Source organism: Rutidosis leptorrhynchoides, chromosome 11, assembly GCF_046630445.1.
Source record: "Rutidosis leptorrhynchoides isolate AG116_Rl617_1_P2 chromosome 11, CSIRO_AGI_Rlap_v1, whole genome shotgun sequence".
Lineage (NCBI taxonomy): Eukaryota > Viridiplantae > Streptophyta > Magnoliopsida > Asterales > Asteraceae > Rutidosis > Rutidosis leptorrhynchoides.
Window position 1 is genome coordinate 236,194,846 of NC_092343.1, and position 17,374 is coordinate 236,212,219.

Consider the following 17,374-nt stretch of genomic DNA (forward strand, 5'->3'; position numbering starts at 1 on the left):
AATGATTATTTTTCTAAAAATACTTATACTTTGAATTAAATCATGAAATTTTTATGTGTTATCATATCCTTAGTAAAAATCATTTTTTTTCCAGAAGATAAACCTCCAATTCAAAGTTTAAGATGGTTTTTAATTATCCAACCCAAAACAGTCCCCGGTGGCACTCCGACGTCGTAAAAACAGTTTTTAAGGTATTCTTTGAAAAACCAAGTTATACCTTGTTAAATTAGCATATATTTAAGTTATATTACAGGTCTTGAAGTATTTTAAAAGTTAAGTTAGAAGGATCTATTTAGTTTGCAAACAAGTTTGAAAACTTTCAAACTATGTTCTTGTTGTTAAAATTGTATACCACAAAACATGATAGCTATATATATATGAATCGAATAAAATTATGAACATAGTTACTACCTCAAGTTCCTTGGACAAGGTTGCTGTAAAAGAGGAGTAAAAAGCTAGAACCAAAAGGGTGATGGAATTGGATGAAAGATTGGAAGTAAGTTTGTGTTCTTGGAAGAATTTCTTGAAGTGTTTTTGTAAGGTTTTCTTATGAGGTTTAAGTGTTGTTTTTGAAGCTAAATGATGGGGAAAATGCTTGGAGATGATCAAGTATGAAGTTAAGAGTATTTTGAGAGAGAAATGGAAGTGTAAGTATGAGAAAATGGGGTGAAGAAATGGTGTGCATGCATAAAAACGTTTTTAGGTTATAAAGGAAAAAAAAGATACCTAACTTTGTTTTCTTGCTAAATAATTCATGCTACTTGACAAATGGTTAGTTCCACATATTTCTTAATCATTTAAGGCTGCTAAGGAGCAGATTTTTATTGGTATATACCAATAGTAAATACATCTAGAAGCTGCGTATGATACGGGTACATATACCCTAGGTATACGTATAGAAATCTTTGAGAAAACGGAACGAGGATTCAAATATAGCTATCTTTTGTAAATATACTTATATTGTTTTATGTATTTAAGACTTTAAAAGTGATTAAATACATTACTTATACGATATATGTATAAACATTATAGGTCATAAGTATTTAAGTCAAATAACGTTACGTATGGTTATCGTTTTGAAAACTTAAGTTAGTAGTTTCAAAATATACTTATAACTTATTGTTATTAATACAAAATGAGATATTAAAACGTTCTTAGATCATGTTAAATATGTATATATACATATATATACACAAACGTATAATTATCATATATTATATAGTTCGTGATATCATCGGTCAAACTAGACGGTCAAACGTTGTGTAAAACTCTTTTCGAAAACATAAGTCTCAACAATTTGGATTGCTTATCATGTTGGTAAGGTTTAATTTATGTACATATTAATCTTATAAGTATAGAACGATCGAAAAAAAAATGCGGGTCAACTTTAGGGTTTTTGCTTATCGTGTCGGAACCATATAGAGATTAGAGTTTAAATTTGGTCGGAAATTTCCGGGTCGTTACACTTTAGCATTTGCGGATGCTTTAACAAGCAACTCTTTAGTTTGCTGGCTAACTTTAGGACTTGACTGAAAGTCAAAATTCGAAGCATTTTTCGGATCCGATGCACCTATAGTGCTTGTATTCTTCTTTTTGTTGCACGTAGTCATGTTTATTCAAGAATAACTTGTAGTTTTCACTTATTTTGGATTAAGAAAACCTTCCTGCAATTTAACAAAGAAAATAACACGATTAGAATTGGAAAATGAGTTTAATAGCTCGATTAGAACGAACATGAATTTCTCGTGTCAATTCTATTCGTGTCCCACGGATGGCGCCAATTGATCAATCCTAGATTATTCGATTAAGGCTAATCAAGGATTGAGTGCAATGAGGGGGTATAATAGATGTCGATTATGGTTTTGGGACCTTATTGTCATATTTCGTTAAATGCTAAACGATCAACAACCATGTCCCGGTATTCGTAAATTACCTTAACCAACAAAGATAAAGTCTCGGGCAAACTCACGAGAGAGATCAATATGGCTAGAGCAATTCCTCCAGAATCAACAACCTCAAATGAGAGGCCAAGCTCCCTATTTATAGGTTTGGGACTTACGCGGAAGTAAGATGTGCGGGCACTTAGGCATTCCGCACAAGTACTGTGAGAATCCTTCGCACTCTTTAATATTCCGCATAATCCTACCGCATTCATTAAGATTTGTCGCGGTTTAAGTGTCTTGTAATTTTGCCTTTAAGTGACTTTTCGCACTAAAAATATACATATACATATGTACGTATATGATCAAACCTAACGTAAGTATCACCCCCTAAAAGTACACTTGGCGAGTGCGTAAGTTTACGAAGTATTAAACACCCGTTAAATGCTAGCGCGACTAGCCCGAGTGGGGATGTCAAACTCTATGGATCCATATCTAAGATTCGTGTTCACCGGTTCAAAACCAATGACTAAACGTTACCGAGCTAAGGGGAAAGTTTTTGTCGTTATATAACCCACACATATATAAAGTTTAAGTACTCGTGCCTAGTAAGTAAAACATTAAAAGCGCATGTATTCTCAGTCCCAAAAATAGTTGAAGTAAAAAGGGAGCTATAACTCACAGTGAAAGTGCAGTAAAATCGATACGAAGAGTAAGCAAGTAAGGCGGTCCGAAAGGTCCTCAACCTAAGTCAAAAGTTACTAAGTCAGTAAATCGTTCCCAAAGGTTTGAAAGTACGTAAGTTAAGTCTTAAGTATCATCATCATCAACATCATACGTAAAAAGTAAAGTAAGTTTTCAATCAAGAATAAAGATCGAAACAAAGGATGACTTCATTCAGCTGCTACGACCTCTATACAAATCGAAAAGACGCGTAGTCAGTGGCCATGGCTCCGTATTTGAGTCCCCTAATCGCAAACCAATTTTCAGAACCTAACTCGTCTTCGTTTGACCGTGGGGACGGTTTAAGTGCGAGTAGGTCAGAAATTTCAGCACAACGTTATGAAGGCGTAGTGACTTTCGAAAGGCTATAAATCCTAAACTGTAAATCGGATTAAGACGAGTCATAAACGAAAAGTCATCTAATCGAACTGAACTATCTGGAAATCAACTTTTCTAGAAGTCCAGGGCCTGATCAGGCCCTGAAAAACAGTAATCAAGTGCTCCGGTGGGATTCTTGGTGCCTGATGCTCATCACGGTTCTCATCCTTGATGCTTGTAGCTTCAAGTGCACAACTCATTGATGTGTTAGCATCACCTTGACCAAGGTTTAACCATCAACACAAAAGTCAAGACTAAGAAATAAAATACAACTCATGTGAGAGTTTGAGCAAGATGATGAACCAAAGTTACATCAATTTCTTAGTTTCAACACAAGTGCAAGTTCTATTAAGCTATAAACTTTGGATCAAACTAAATGAGCAAGACCTTAAGCTATAAAACTTAGATTTTAACTAGATATTAAAGACCTTAGACTAAAAAGTCTAGATCTCATGTTCTTGGTGAAACCCCAAGTCATAACACTTAGACTTTCAACTTTTACACAACCATAAGTTATGAAACTTAGATCTTGTAAAGTAAAGTGAACATAAGCTAATGAGATTTTGCTTAAACAAAGTAGAAGACCATAAGTTACACAACTTAGATCAAACACAAAAATGGAACCCTAAGTTAGAGAGCTTGGATTCTTAACAACACTTATGAGATCTCAAGCTAGTGAGCTTGTATCTTTTGTTTAATGAAAACACAAGTCACAAATCTAAACTACAACAAACTAAGGAAGATCATAAGTTAACAAACTTTGATCTTAACTAACTTTTTGTAGAAACATCAAGCTAGTAAGCTTATATTTCAAACTTTCTTGAAGATCTATAAAGTAAGGTGTTGGATCTACAAGCTACATGAAGATCGTAAACATGAGTTTTGATCTTTTAACACAATTAAAGAGATCTTAAGTTAATAACTTAGATCTAACAAGATTATGAAGATTCAAAGCTAAAAAGCTTGAATCCTTCATGTTCTTGAAAACTTTTCAAAACAAAGTTTGAATCAACATAAGTTATGAAGATTCAAGTTACAAAACTTGAATCTCTGTTCATGATGATGATGATTTATAAATTAAAGTAAGAAAAAAAAAAGAAAATAAGTAAGTTTCAAACTTACAATTTGAGAGAGAATTCTAGAGTGAGATTGTAGAGAGAAGTGTGTGTTTGAGAAAATGAAGTGAAGTATGTGTATTTAACAAGGAAAGAAAAAGAAAAAAATAATAATGGTGATGGCGCGGTGGTGGCCGACGGTTGGGGAGGCAAGGGTGGGGGGACCACTTTGGCCTCATGTGGTGGTGGCATGGTGTGGTCCATGGTGGTGGTACATGGAGATGTTGACATGTTGGGTGGTTTGAGACAAAATGCAAGCATTAGTACATAAGCATGCAAGTTACTTGTCTCATTATTTTCATGGGCTAATTATTAATTACATGGGTTAATTAATCCACCAACTAGCCCACTAAGTTGAGTAGGTTGGGCCATGGAAGTCCATTAAGGTGTTAAGTCCATTAAGGTAACTAGTGAGCATTAGTAGACACTAAGCGTAATTAAATAATCACTAAGCCAAGTAATTGTCATAAATAAATAATAATTATGTTTACGTAGACATAATATCCAAATTATGGAAAAAGTTTAACGTGTACCAAGTACGTAGCTCGTTTCAAACAATAACTGACGCTAACGGTCGTAAACGCATTCAAGGATCATGTTAAGTGATTAAGCACTTAATAACACGTTGTAGGTATTAATGAGAATAATTAACAAAATTAATGATCCCAGAATGTAATCTAAATCAGCACGCACAAATACGCAGTTTTGTGAAAGTAATAAATAAAATTAAAAGTCAAAAAAGTTGGGTCGTTACACCAAGCCTCCACGGTCAAACTCACGGTCGACCGTGGTGCAGTCGCATAGCCATTTTACCAAGTTAATTATTTATGTATTTGTCTTTTGCTAGAGATAGTGTAGGCTTATGAGCTCATGTCGTCTTACATATGATTAAGCTCTTATCTCTTTTGTGTCATCATCAAAACAAAGTGATTAACTTTTGAATATTATGATTGAAATCTTAACTAACATTCTCCCCATTTTCGATTATGACAAACATATGAGTAAGTATTTTTACTATGTGAGCCGACATAAGTGTTAACGTCACTTACCATACACTTTCTCCCCCTTTTATCGAAGCAAAAAGGTTAGCGCCCCCGGATACTAAGTGCGCCCTAGAGTAATGCTCTCCCTTAAATCGTACAAGCTTATCAATTGTTCCTGTTTATCAATAGGATAGCTCCCCCTCGAACCAATATTAAACATAAGGAGTAACAAACATAATAAGCATAACAAGTACATGACAATAATTAGTACATAACAAGTTTTAACCTTAGGACAAGTGTTGTATCTACCCGCCCTTAAACTTATTCTTAACCAACATTAATTATTCAATAATAAATTCCGTTGGTGCTAAACGCATCGGAGATAGTTGAGCCTTCATTGTCGGAAGAGATAATGATGACCGGATGGGCTTCCCAATAGGTGAGAGGAACTGTGGACACGGGTTGAGGAATTTGAGAAAGGTTAATGGCACCAACAAATCGAAAAAGTCGATTAAGATGGTTTGAGTATGGAAGAGGACGATTTCCTAGTTCTCGAAGGTAACCCATTCTTTGAGTCGTGAGATAAGCGAGATTTATGGACTCATGAGTAAGAAGAGACCACATGATGACAACTTTGGTTCCTGAAACGTGAGTGGCAGTAGGTTCTCTACAATAGACATTGTTGCAAATGACATTTAATATGAGTTGAAGATCATGGCGTATTTCGTCATCTTGAATGCGAAGTCGTTGGTTGAGGTTTCGTTGTACTCCAGGAATGGTAATGAGATCTAAGATAGTTTGTAACAGAAATGTGGGGTTAAGTGATCTTAGATCGGTAGACGGAGTATAGAAGGAACGCCTATTGGAAGGAATGGCCATAACGGTTGCGAATTGTTCAAGAGACCAAGTGTAGGGTGTATTGAAAAGTCGAAATGCAACTTGGTCGGGAATTGAAACATCAAGATGAGCATAAAATTCTATAATCAACGTTGGATAAATGACTTCATTAAACTCAAGGAATGAGAAGCAATTGTTTTAAGTGAAAAGTTGAGTTAGTTCGGGAAATTCACTATGATGAACAACACACACTTCATGAAGTGTTCTAGTTTCCATGTGTTGCCTATTGTTTGTAATAAGTTGATTTCTCGTGTTGGTCATATCCTAGAAAAGCCACATATTTTAGCAAAATATTCAAGTTTATTATATAATTTTGAAAAACTATATGCTAAATATGTAACATCCTGTAACGACCCGGAAATTTCCGACCAAATTTAAACCTTAACCTTTATATGTCTCCGACACGATAAGCAAAATATGTATTGTTAAGTCTAGAAAGGTTTGAAATCTATATTTGGACAATTAGTCACCCTTTGACCAAGCCTGACGATTCACGAACATTTATGTGTTTATACGATAATTATACGTTTGTATATATATATATATATATATATATATATATATATATATATATATATATATATATATATATATATATATGTATTTATATATATTTAACATGATCTAAGGATGGTTTAACATCTCATTGAGTACTAATAACAATGAGTTATAAGTATACTTTGAAACTACTAACTTAAGTTTTCAAAACGATAACTATACGTAACGTTCTTTGACATAAATACTTATAACCTATAATGTTTATACATATATCGTATAGATATGTATTTAATCACTTTTAAAGGACTTTTATACATAAAACAATATAAGTATATTTACAAAAGATAGTTATATTTTAATTCTAGTTCCAATTTCTCAAGATTTTTACAAGTATATTTAGGGTATATGTACCCGTATCATACCCAACTTCTATACGTATTTACTATTAGTATATACACATCAAATCAACATCTAAATCAGCCATGTTACTGCCCTAGGTATAAGGTAATTAGAAATTGGAAGTATGTATGACTAATTATACAAAATAACAAACTAGAATTTTGTCCATGTCCCCCATAATCACTTTTTCATGTCTTTATATACCTCTTCCATTTTTAATTTTTACTACATCATTTCTCTAACCAAAAACACACTCTTAGGAACCTTAAGTGTTCATCACAATCTCAGCAAATAACCATGAAGATCTAGCTTCAAAAACAAGCCTTAATTATCATAACAAATTCCTTACAATAACACTTCAATAATCCTTCCAAGAACACAAATTTACTTCCAACCTTTCAATCCAACTCCACCACTCTTTTGATTCCAAGATTTTTTCTCATCTTTTCCAGTAGCTTTGTCCAAGTAACTTGAGGTAGTAACTTTATTCATAACCTTATTCGATTCATATTTATATAGCTATCTTATTTTGTGATATAAAATTTTAATAACAAGAACATAGTTTGAATGATTTCAAACTTGTTCGCAAACTAAATAGATCTTTCTAACTTAACTTTTAAAACACTTCAAGACCTGTAATATATCATAATGATATGCTAACTTAACAAGATACAACTTGTTTTTACAAAGAACGCCTTAAAACTGAATCTACGGCGTCGGAGTGTAACCGGGGGCTGTTTTGGGTTGGATAATTAAAAACCATCTTGAACTTTGAATTAGAAGTTCATGTTCTGGAAAAATGATATTTCTTATGAATATGTTAACACATAAAAATTTCATGGTTTAATTCAAAGTATAAGTATTTTTGTAAAAATGATCATTAGATGTTGTTTTTATGATGGAAAATGATCACTTTAATAAGTTTCACCTAAGTATGACCTATAACCAGTGATTTCGAATATAAACCATGGTATTTACAGTTCATATTCTTAAATTTTGACTCGATCCAAGGAGATGGCAAGTTGAATCAACAAAAACGGAGTTGTAACGAAGAAACTACGACTAAAATAAGATCGGGTGTCCAAAGCTTGTTTAACAACGAAAATAATTGGAGAAAAATTAAATAAATCATATCTTTCCTAATTAATATGATATTTCATATATATTTACTCATGATTTAGTTTTATATATTTCAGGACCACCCGTAAACAACACGAGAAGATTAATCATAAGACCTCATGAACGTACGCAACACGTCATTTGACAACACCGGTACTTTATGTACGCAATACGTCATTTGACAACACGGTACCATGGGTCAAGATTAATTTCGATCAATATGAATACGATGTGGTCTTTATTTATTTTATTAAGTAACTAATTATGGACCACTAACATCGGACTTTTGGACAATATTAAGACTACTAACATAAAAATGATAAAAATTATTATATAAGTATTCTATAAACTTGATTTGTTATTTTAATCATATGTGGTATTATTTTCTGAAACATTATTATTGTTATAGGTTCGTGAATCCAAGGACGGCGACCATATTTTTAATAAGTTGAAAACTTATTATAAATATACTTTTACAACCATGAGTATATAGTCCCCTTTTAAACTCTAAATATTTTGGGATGAGAATACATGCATCTTTTGTTTTTCGAAATAGACACAAGTACTTAAATATATATTCTATGTTGAGTTGTACCTTTGTATATATCCCTAATAGTCTGGTAACTATTAGTTACATGTGGTTAACATGTAAGCGCGAATCCTATTGATAGATCTATCGGGTTTGACACCCCCACCCAGATGTTGTACTAGTCACTACTAAACTAGAAGAACGGGTGTTTAGTACTTCGTTTTACTACATTTGGTACGGTGTAGCGATAACTTTGAAAAGGGAATATGCACGGAAAACATCTGTTAAGTATAGTTACTGGGCGCTCAACAACGTATAGAATATCTTTGCTAAAACGTTTATAACTATGAAATCTTGTGGTCTATTATTATATCGATGATAAACCTATATATCTCACCAACTTTATGTTGACCTTTTAAAGCATGTTATTCTCAGGTACGAATTAAGTCTTCCGCTGTGCATTAGCTCATACTAAGGACATTACTTGGAGTCGATCATCGCAATGGGACCAAATGTTAACGACTTCGTCCAGGAGGATTAGGACGGGTTGTTAAAGTTGGTATCAGAGCGTTGGTCCTAGTGAACCAGGTCTTGCATTAGTGTGTCTGACTAGTAGTTGTTAGGATACATTAATGAGTCTGGACTTCGACCGTGTCTGTATGTCAAAAGTTTTGCTTATCATTTCTAGTCGGAAAACATCTGCTTATCATCCTTAGGGAATTACCTGCTTATCATTCTTAAGTCTAGACACGTCTTACTGCATTTAGTGCATCGATAGTGTATAGACAAAATTCGTATCCTAGCGTATCTGTTACTATAGACATTGCCTAACGAATTTCAACGATTCTCCGCAATTCACGGGATTTTGAGTATTATAAATACTGTTAATACATATTTTTCTACTAGAGAGTAGATAAATACATATTAGTGCAAGATAGAATGAACCATGTAAGGAGTAGTTTGCCGATTGACGTTTACCCTCGGGAAGAATCCCTGCAGACGCGGATCATGGTCTAAAACCATGGCGTGGCTTAAGTCAATCTTAAAATAGGGCTTACGTATTATCTGCCTGTATCTTGAGTGATAAAATGTACTGCTGAGTCGTACATGAGAAAATACGATGTGTAATGTTCAATGACATGAGATGTGTAATGTGCTTTGAAGCTGGACGGCTGAAGTCATGCGCCATGGAGCTGGGCGGCTGAAGTCATGCGCCATGGAGCTGGGGTTGCAGAAGTCATGCGCCATGAAGCTGGGCGGCAGAAGTCATGCGCCATGAAGATGGGCGGCAGAAGTCATGCGCCATGGAGCTGGGTGGCAGAAGTCATGCGCCATGGAGCTGGGTGGCAGAAGTCATGTGTCATGGAAGGTGGAGAGTGGAGAGTGGAGAGTGGAGAGTGGAGAGTGGAGAGTGGAGAGTGGAGAGCTGTTGCTTAAGTGTGTGAGAGAGAAAGTGAAATGGTTGCTCCTCCTTTCTTGTGTCAAATGAAGTGGGGATCTCCTCTATTTATAGGCAAAGTTTGGGCTAGTGGGAAGGTTATTGGGCTTAATTAATGGGAAAGCCCAATAACTCGCATGTCTTCACTAATTTGGGCATAACTTTCTCATACGAACTCCGATTGAGGTGATTCAAAAGCCAAAACGTCCGTAATTCAGAGCTCCACATCTTTCATTTTATGCGTGTAGACCGTAAGGTACACCATTAAGTCCCCCCAGTTTGATGACTTTAGTTTTGCCAAAAAATGAAGTCATTAAACTATAAAAAAGAAATCAAGTGCCACTTTAGGAACATATAGTTGCTGTTATCTGCCACTGTAATGATATGTTTTCGAATGATAGTTGTCAACTGGATTTTTCCCTCGGGAAGTAATCCCTGCAGACCCGGTTCACAAGTATTTCTACTTGTGGGGTGGCGTTACCAGTCTGTTGTCCGTAGTGCGAATTGAGTGCTAGCCGGATGACTTCTAGTGAGAGAAAGTAGAGAGAGAAGTAGCTCTGCTCTGGAAATTCTCTGAATGATGTGATGTGTCTAAAATGACGACCCAAGGGGTCTACTTATAGTGTCAGAGCTTCCGAATTATTCGGAGACACGTGTCAGCTGATGATATGTTCTGTTATTCGAGATCCGAAATTTATGCTAACTGTGGCATTTTCCGGCCAGGGCTTACGCGCTAGGCAGCCTTCAGGGCTTACGCATGACAGAGCAGCCTGCAGCGCGGAGATCGCTGAACGGTAGTTTCACACAACTTGCTGTTTTCAGTGTTTCTGATAATAAATTCATGCGAATATTATGCCTTTTATGCGTGTATACGATAGGATACACCGTTAGACTTCATGCGATGATTATGTGATTAAATTTTTGCGTAGTACATGTGATGCTCCCACAATTTATATAAGGGCTTAAGCATAGAAAGCTGCCTTCAGGGCTTACGCATAACGAAGCAGCCTGATTAATGTCTTAGATTGCTTGTTTTAGCCGAAAAACTCTGAACGTGTATATATTAACATTTCCACGAGGCTCTTGTTCATGTTGTATTTTGCGCTTATGAATTGTGCGGCTTAAAAAGTAGTACTTTGAATTATTGACAAAGCTTTATTTGCCCGACGTTAAGTCGAAAGAACTAGTTCTCATAATTTTGTTTATTGTCGACATTCCGTAGGTTCTAAACTACGATCACTTTGCCGGCTATGTGACGGTGGTTAAACCGTTGCCTTTTCAACCCTTTGTTTACGATTGAACTTCTGCCACCGAGACTAGATATCTCTTACGCGGGCAGGGATGACACACAGCTATGTGACACCTGGGCTAAAAAATCCTTGGCCGGATAAAAATATGAATATTTTGCTGTAAGAATAATCGCTTTATTTCTTACTTTTAAAGAAATTTGTACGTTTATGACCGTATCTCACGTTCTAGATAGTTGATCGGGCTATCTGAACATACAGTACTACGCATAAAATTTCTTTAAGTTTATTACCTTTTAAAGTCTTCTCAGTTCTTCTCCGATTTGCGTTGAGAGCATATATAATTCATTATCATTTGCCTTTACTGTTCGATATGATCTTTCCCATCGCAATCTTAATCTTGAATTCTTAGCAAATAGCTTGCATATAATGCGATGGGCTTACGCAAATGCGGCCATATGGGCTTATGCAAGGAGCGGCCATGAATATATAGTGATGAGCCATGAATCAACGAATGTGATCATGGACTTATAATGTGTCTTCTCTTCAAATGACATTGATAATAAAAATATCCTTTTGATAAATACTGTTTGAAGTTTTGAGATTGTACCTTGTACTTACTTGAGATGATGAGTCATGTTGCATATGTTTGATAAATATAGACCGATGTTAAGCTTTTTGTAATTCCTTATGCATCCTTCTAGCGTGCTCCATAGTTGTGATTTTTTATGCCCTTGTCATGCGCTTTGCGGTTCTTAGTACTTTGTTATTTTGTCCTTAATATGCTAATGAATATGGTATATCTTCTTCCACTTGAAGTATCGCACCAGCAATGAACATAATGCCATTCTTCACTTTAATCAAGATAGACACGAGTTTTAAAGTAGTCCCCATAGATTGCAATATATAATTATTCTTCTGTTTTCTTGCAGCCTTTTGGAGGTCATCTTGCAGCTTTAAAAGTCGCATATACGTCAACGGAAGTAGGAACCCATTTATGACGGATAACAGATAACGGATATCTAGTAACGACTATTCCTGAAGATAGCAAGAGCTTAATTCTTCTTTTTTTTTTTATAACAACGTCATCCAGTTTCATATGATGAGTTTGGAACTAGATATCGTATGGCTTGATTTTTGTTCCTCATGATACCCGAGACTAAAAGCATGAATTTATCCTTTCAATGGTAGCTATGCCACGCCACACTTGAACGACTAGCTAACTATTCACCAAATTCTGCTCTTCTTCTTCTCTACAATAGTGTGAAATGATCAAAACTACAAGCTGATCTTTACTTCGTGTTGATCATTTTGCACTGCTACGTCAAATATTATCGACCTGGAGCGTGTTGGAAATGACTGTCGTATTCACTTTGTCGTTGAAACTAATAATTCTAACGTCTAGAAGGATGATCATATTGTTGAACGGATGCCGATTCACGGATGAAGATGAACGAAAATTATTGGCGGAACACGGAATATGCGAATGTATTCGATAAGGAGTATCTGGATGTATTCGTTGATTTGACTGCTAAACTTTCCAGATTATGAAGTATAGATGTTTGAATATTTACAAATTATTCATCTTCATGATGCCGGTCGCCATCACGAGATTAGGTCGTAGTTTTGATGCGTAACACAGAAGTCGAAAGTATTCTATCAGCAAATTTGTTTAACCTTCAGTCTCAACTTACAATTTTGTCGACAATCATGATAAATTTGCTTCAATATTTGCTGTTGATGAACTAATATAATTGGAGAACGTAGTTTCTTCAAAATGAATTTTTATATGCCTTTGATCCGTGTATCTTATCTTCCACGTTGTTTGGAGCTTGATGTATGGAGCACTTATTTGAATCATATTGATGTCGTCCGACTAGCATCAATGACACATAGTTTTCTTCTCTAAGTTGAAGTGTCCATGCTTGCCATAATCAAATGTCTTTTTTTTTTATACGTATTTGGGGTCCGGAATTAAAAATATAACCGGTGATGTAATTGATCTTTGTCTTTTGCATTTTATACTTTTGAGAACTTGTTTTGCCAAAATGATTACCAGCCACGTAGATTACTTGGTGCTGAAGATGTCCACGTAATCTACATACAAGTTGTCTTTTGTTTATATAAAGATAATAAATTGAGATGTGTGGTTCTAAATCCCATTTATTTATTTTCCGGAAACCAAATAGCAGATAGCGAGTGTGCTTATTGTTTTTGCATATCTAGCGATTGTTTTTCTTGAGCGGACGACGGAATACGGAGCCTGGGAATTTCTTCAACTTTTTGTGAATTGGTTACGAAATCTGAAATCTTCTTGTTCGGGACGACGGAGTAAAAAAATCTGATTTTGGCGACACAATCTGCTTATCGTTAACCATTTTCATTTCCTGGAGACTTTAAGTTATGTTTGAATGTAACACACAGCTATCCGGAGGCCGGAGAATATTGTGTATGAGTGGTTTCCGAAAAGGACGCATAATATCATAAAAGTACTAGAATTAACGGAAGACGGTCCACCGAGTCTTCCTGTTTTTATTGAACCATGAAGTTTTTTATATAAACTGTTAGAATTGTAGTGTATTTAGATTAATTACTTGTGATGATTAGCTTAGTGAGAAGTGTTATATTTAAATTAGTTATTTGTTATGAGGGGGTGTTTTTGAAAGTAGTAAATTAGGAGAATAGTTGTATAAGATGGAAATGAACTTTTATTGATTTGTTGTGTGTTGTGTACATGGATTTTGCAAGGCCTCTTGGCTATTTATAGACTCCAATGAGTCGGTCATGAAGCTTCTAGCTACTACTAGTTCATGTAGTAACTTCTAGTAATTGCTTTACAAATATCTACTACTAGTTCTAGTTAATTCTAATAAATATCTACTAAATATAATTAGTTAATTCTAGATTACTCTAGAAATACATTAATATTTCAACACTCCTCCTTAATGTATTTCGGTGTTACTCCGAGCCTGTTGCGTAGAAACTCGAATTTTGATCTTGGGAGTGCTTTGGTGAATACGTCAGCAATCTGCTATTCAGTCTTGCAGTATTTTAGTTCAATGTCTTTCTTAGCGGAGACTTCTCGTAAGAAGTGATATTTGATATCAATGTGTTTTGTTCTACCATGGAACACCGGATTCTTTGCCATTGCGATTGCAGACTTGTTGTCACAATATATCTTTGTAGCTTCGTCTTGTTTCTCGCCCATGTCTTCGAGAATTCTCCTTAGCCATATAGCTTGATTAGCTGTGTTTGCGGCTGCGACGTACTCTGCTTCGGCTGACGATTGTGCCACCGTTTCTTGTTTCTTTGATGTCCATGAGAATACACCAGATCCAAGTGTGAATGCGTATCCTGAAGTACTTTTCATGTCATCCACCGATCCGGCCCAATCGCTATCTGTGTATCCATGAAGCTTCGAGTCTATTGTGGGCTTATACCATATTCCATAGTCCATGGTACCTTGCAAGTATCTTAGTATTCTTTTAGAAGCTCCATAATGTATTTGAGTAGGGTTTTGCATGTACCTGGATAGTAGACTCGTTGCGTACATGATGTCGGGTCTTGTTGCTGTTAAATAGAGTAGGCTTCCAATGAGACTTCTGAATCTCGAAGCGTCTGCTTTCTCAGATCCATCTTCTTGTCTCATCTTCTCATTGGCAACTAGTGGTGTGGCGACGGTTTTACAACCGTATAGTTTAAACTTTTTCAGGAGATTTTCTGTATATTTCTTTTGACAAATGAAGATGCCTTCATTTTCTTGACTAATTTCGATGCCAAGAAAATAGCGCATCAAACCAAGGTCGCTCATCTCGAACGTTTTCATCATGTCTTCCTTAAACTCTTGTATCATTCTCTCATTGTTTCCAGTATATATTAGATCATCGACATACAAGGAAATAATGAGAGTGTCAGAGTTACCTTGGGTTTTGATGTAGAGTGTGGGCTCACTTTGACTCCTCCTGAATCCTGAACTTGTGAAGTAGTTGTCTATGCGACTGTACCATGCGCGTGGTGCTTGTTTAAGTCCATATAAGGCTTTCTTGAGCTTTAGGACTTTTTCTTCTTTTCCTTTTTGAATGAACCCTTGTGGTTGCTCGACGTATATTTCTTCTTCTAGAAACCCATTTAGAAAGGCTGATTTCACATCTAGTTGGTGAATCTTCCATCTTCGTTGAGCTGCTAATGCCACAAGAGCTCTTATAGTATCCAGTCGTGCTACAGGTGCGTAGGTTTCGGTGTAGTCGACTCCTGGTTGTTGCGAGTAGCCTTTAACTACTAGTCTTGCTTTGTGTTTTTGTATAGATCCATCAGGGTTGAGCTTTGTTCTGTAAACCCACTTTACTCCAATGATTTCTTTATTTTCTGGAGGATCAACTAACTCCCATGTGTTATTTTTCTCGATCATTCTTATTTCTTCGTTCATAGCAGTCACCCATTTTTCATCTTTGGATGCAACCTCATAGCTTTCAGGTTCTATAGTTGTAAAGTTGCAAGTCTCGTATATCTCTGCTAACGCTTTGACTCTTCCAGGTGTTGACTCTGGACTTGAATCATCTTGCGCCAAAGGTAATCTTGTTGATGGAGAAGTTGGTGTAGCAGGGCTTGTTTCACCGGTACTTTCCCGTTGTTCAGAATGCTCCATTTGTAGTGGTTGTTGGGATGGAGTTTCCATAGATATCCTTGGCAGATATGTTTGTTTTTGAACTTTGTCTTTCTCCCAATTCCAAGAAGCGTCTTCGTCAAACTCCACGTCTCGGCTAATCACGATGTTATTAGTCTTCAAGTTGTAGACTCGGTAACCTTTTGATTGTGTACTATAGCCCAAGAATATTCCCTTCTCTGATTTTTCTTGGAGCTTGTGACGTTTCTCCTTAGGAACATGGATGTAGCAGATAGATCCAAATACTCGCAGATGTTTCGCCGACGGTTTCCTTCCACTCCATGCCTCTATCGGAGTCTTGTTTTCGACGACTTTCGTTGGACATCGATTTAGTATATATACAGCTGTGTATACAGCTTCAGCCCAGAAACTGTTTGGAAGGCCTTTTTCATGTATCATTGTTTTGGCCATTTCCATAACAGTTCTATTTTTGCGTTCAGAGACGCCATTTTGTTCAGGAGCGTAACCAACAGTGAGTTGGCGTTTAACTCCCTCGTCTTCGCAGAATTTATTAAACTGTGTAGAGGTGTATTCTTTCCCTCTATCACTCCTTAGTGTTTTTATATTATGGCCACTACTCTTTTCTACGAAATTCTTGAACTTCTTAAATATAGTAAATACTTCAGATTTTTCACGCATAAAGTACACCCACGTCATTCTAGAATAGTCATCGATGAAGAGAATAAAGTACCTGTTTTGGTTAAGAGACGTGGTCCTCATTGGTCCACAAACGTCAGTGTGCACCAGCTCTAGTATACCTTTCGCTCTCCAGGCTTTGTCACGAGGGAAAGGTTTTCGATGTTGCTTGCCCATCACACAGCTTTCACATGTGTCAGTGATCTCTTCAATGTTCGGCAAGTCTCTCATCATATTCTTCTGTTGGAGGATTTTTAGTGCGTGAAAATTAAAGTGGCCAAATCTTCGATGCCATAGCCATGATTCTTCAACTTGAACTTTCATGGCTGTGTCTCTGATATATTGCCAACGAAGCGGAAAATTGCGATTCTCCATTGGCACCTCGGCTATTAATTTGTAGTTGTTTTTCTTGTCACGGATAACACATGAATTTTCTTCGAAGAGTAAAGAGTAGCCGTGCTCCATCATTTGTCCAACACTTAGCAAGTTACTTGCTAAGCTTGGTACTAGAAGAACGTCATTAACAGATCGAGTGGCGTTATTAGTTTGAACAGTAATTGTACCTTTGCCTTTAGTGTCAACAAGCGCTCCATTCCCTAGTTTGACGCGGGACTTTACGGACGTGTTGATACTATCAAATAACTTTTCATCTCCTGTCATGTGATTGCTGCACCCACTGTCGATGAACCAAGTGTCGTCCCTTTGTTCATTCGCAACATGGCAGGCATAGAATAGCTGGTTTTTGTTCTCGTGCATATCTTCTTTTTCTTCGGTGTAATTAGCCCGATGATTCTGTTTTAAACGACAATCTTTTTCGAGATGTCCAAATCTTTTGCAATTATTGCATTGTGGCTTCCCTTTGTGAAAAC